We start from the raw sequence: 3287 nt of genomic DNA, 5'->3' as shown, positions 1-3287 counted from the left end.
TTCCCTTGAGATATATCTGCAAATATCTCGGAAACGAAGCGAGCTATGGCAAAATGTTAAGAGACCTTTTTTGTAGAGAATTATGTTTCCTACAATTTATGTTCTATGATATTTTTTGATCAGAAGCGTAGTTTTCGAGATATATCGAGATATTTAAAAGTTCCAAAGCCGCACCAACATAATAGAGATACAGAAACACCGTGGCCCCTTTCTTTGAGATAACTCTGCACTATTGCGAGCTGCAAATGCCACTTCCAGCTTAGCTGTGCAGAGGAAGAACAACAAGAAGAAGAAATATCTCGAAATATGTCCGTCAGGCCAGTTCCTTTGAGCTGAATCTGCAAATATCTCGGAAACGAAGCGAGCTATGGCAAAATGTTAAGAGACGTTTTTTGTAGAGAATTATGTTTCCTACAATTTATGTTCTATGATATTTTTTGATCAGAAGCGTAGTTTTCGAGATATATCGAGATATTTAAAAGTTCCGAAGCCGCACCAACATAATAGGGATACAGAAACACCGTGGCCCCTTTCTTTGAGATAACTCTGCAGTATTGCGAGCTGTAAATGCCACTTCCAGCTTAGCTGTGCAGAAGAAGAACAACAAGAAGAAGAAATATCTCGAAATATGTCCGCCAGGCCCCTTCCCTTGAGATATATCTGCAAATATCTCGGAAACGAAGCGAGCTATGGCAAAATGTTAAGAGACCTTTTTTGTAGAGAATTAAGTTTCCTACTTTTTATGTTCTATGATATTTTTTGATCAGATGCGTAGTTCTCGAGATATATCAAGATATTTAAAAGTTCCGAAGCCGCACCAACATAATAGAGATACAGAAACACCGTGGCCCCTTTCTTTGAAATAACTCTGCACTATTGCGAGCTGTAAATGCCACTTCCAGCTTAGCTGTGCAGAAGAAGAACAACAAGAAGAAGAAATATCTCGAAATATGTCCGTCAGGCCCCTTCCCTTGAGATATATCTGCAAATATCTCGGAAACGAAGCGAGCTATGGCAAAATGTTAAGAGACCTTTTTTGTAGAGAATTATGTTTCGTACAATTTATGTTCTATGATATTTTTTGGTCAGAAGCGTAGTTTTCGAGATATATCGAGATATTTAAAAGTTCCAAAGCCGCACCAACATAATAGAGATACAGAAACACCGTGGCCCCTTTCTTTGAGATAACTCTGCACTAGTGCGAGCCGCAAATGCCACTTCCAGCTTAGCTGTGCAGAAGAAGAACAACAAGAAGAAGAAATATCTCGAAATATGTCCGTCAGGCCCCTTCCCTTGAGATAAATCTGCAAATATCTCGGAAACGAAGCGAGCTATGGCAAAATGTTGAGACACCTTTTTTGTAGAGAATTAAGTTTCCTACGTTTTATGTTCTATGATATTTTTTGATCAGATGCGTAGTTCTCGAGATATATCAAGATATTTAAAAGTTCCGAAGCCGCACCAACATAATAGAGATACAGAAACACCGTGGCCCCTTTCTTTGAGATAACTCTGCACTATTGCGAGCTGTAAATGCCACTTCCAGCTTAGCTGTGCAGAAGAAGAACAACAAGAAGAAGACATATCTCGAAATATGTCCGTCAGGCCCCTTCCCTTGAGATATATCTGCAAATATCTCGGAAACGAAGCGAGCTATGGCAAAATGTTAAGAGACCTTTTTTGTAGAGAATTATGTTTCCTACAATTTATGTTCTATGATATTTTTTGATCAGAAGCGTAGTTTTCGAGATATATCGAGATATTTAAAAGTTCCAAAGCCGCACCAACATAATAGAGATACAGAAACACCGTGGCCCCTTTCTTTGAGATAACTCTGCACTATTGCGAGCTGCAAATGCCACTTCCAGCTTAGCTGTGCAGAGGAAGAACAACAAGAAGAAGAAATATCTCGAAATATGTCCGTCAGGCCAGTTCCTTTGAGCTGAATCTGCAAATATCTCGGAAACGAAGCGAGCTATGGCAAAATGTTAAGAGACGTTTTTTGTAGAGAATTATGTTTCCTACAATTTATGTTCTATGATATTTTTTGATCAGAAGCGTAGTTTTCGAGATATATCGAGATATTTAAAAGTTCCGAAGCCGCACCAACATAATAGGGATACAGAAACACCGTGGCCCCTTTCTTTGAGATAACTCTGCAGTATTGCGAGCTGTAAATGCCACTTCCAGCTTAGCTGTGCAGAAGAAGAACAACAAGAAGAAGAAATATCTCGAAATATGTCCGCCAGGCCCCTTCCCTTGAGATATATCTGCAAATATCTCGGAAACGAAGCGAGCTATGGCAAAATGTTAAGAGACCTTTTTTGTAGAGAATTAAGTTTCCTACTTTTTATGTTCTATGATATTTTTTGATCAGATGCGTAGTTCTCGAGATATATCAAGATATTTAAAAGTTCCGAAGCCGCACCAACATAATAGAGATACAGAAACACCGTGGCCCCTTTCTTTGAAATAACTCTGCACTATTGCGAGCTGTAAATGCCACTTCCAGCTTAGCTGTGCAGAAGAAGAACAACAAGAAGAAGAAATATCTCGAAATATGTCCGTCAGGCCCCTTCCCTTGAGATATATCTGCAAATATCTCGGAAACGAAGCGAGCTATGGCAAAATGTTAAGAGACCTTTTTTGTAGAGAATTATGTTTCGTACAATTTATGTTCTATGATATTTTTTGGTCAGAAGCGTAGTTTTCGAGATATATCGAGATATTTAAAAGTTCCAAAGCCGCACCAACATAATAGAGATACAGAAACACCGTGGCCCCTTTCTTTGAGATAACTCTGCACTAGTGCGAGCCGCAAATGCCACTTCCAGCTTAGCTGTGCAGAAGAAGAACAACAAGAAGAAGAAATATCTCGAAATATGTCCGTCAGGCCCCTTCCCTTGAGATAAATCTGCAAATATCTCGGAAACGAAGCGAGCTATGGCGAAATGTTAAGAGACCTTTTTTGTAGAGAATTAAGTTTCCTACTTTTTATGTTCTATGATATTTTTGGATCAGAAGCGTAGTTTTCGAGATATATCGAGATATTTAAAAGTTCCGAAGCCGCACCAACATAATAGAGATACAGAAACACCGTGGCCCCTTTCTTTGAGATAACTCTGCACTAGTGCGAGCCGCAAATGCCACTTCCAGCTTAGCTGTGCAGAAGAAGAACAACAAGAAGAAGAAATATCTCGAAATATGTCCGTCAGGCCCCTTCCCTTGAGATAAATCTGCAAATATCTCGGAAACGAAGCGAGCTATGGCAAAATGTTAAGAGACCT

This window comes from Osmia lignaria, unplaced genomic scaffold (genome assembly GCF_051020975.1).
Source record: "Osmia lignaria lignaria isolate PbOS001 unplaced genomic scaffold, iyOsmLign1 scaffold0013, whole genome shotgun sequence".
Classification (NCBI taxonomy): Eukaryota; Metazoa; Arthropoda; class Insecta; order Hymenoptera; family Megachilidae; genus Osmia; species Osmia lignaria.
Note: the sequence above shows the minus strand (reverse complement) of the source record.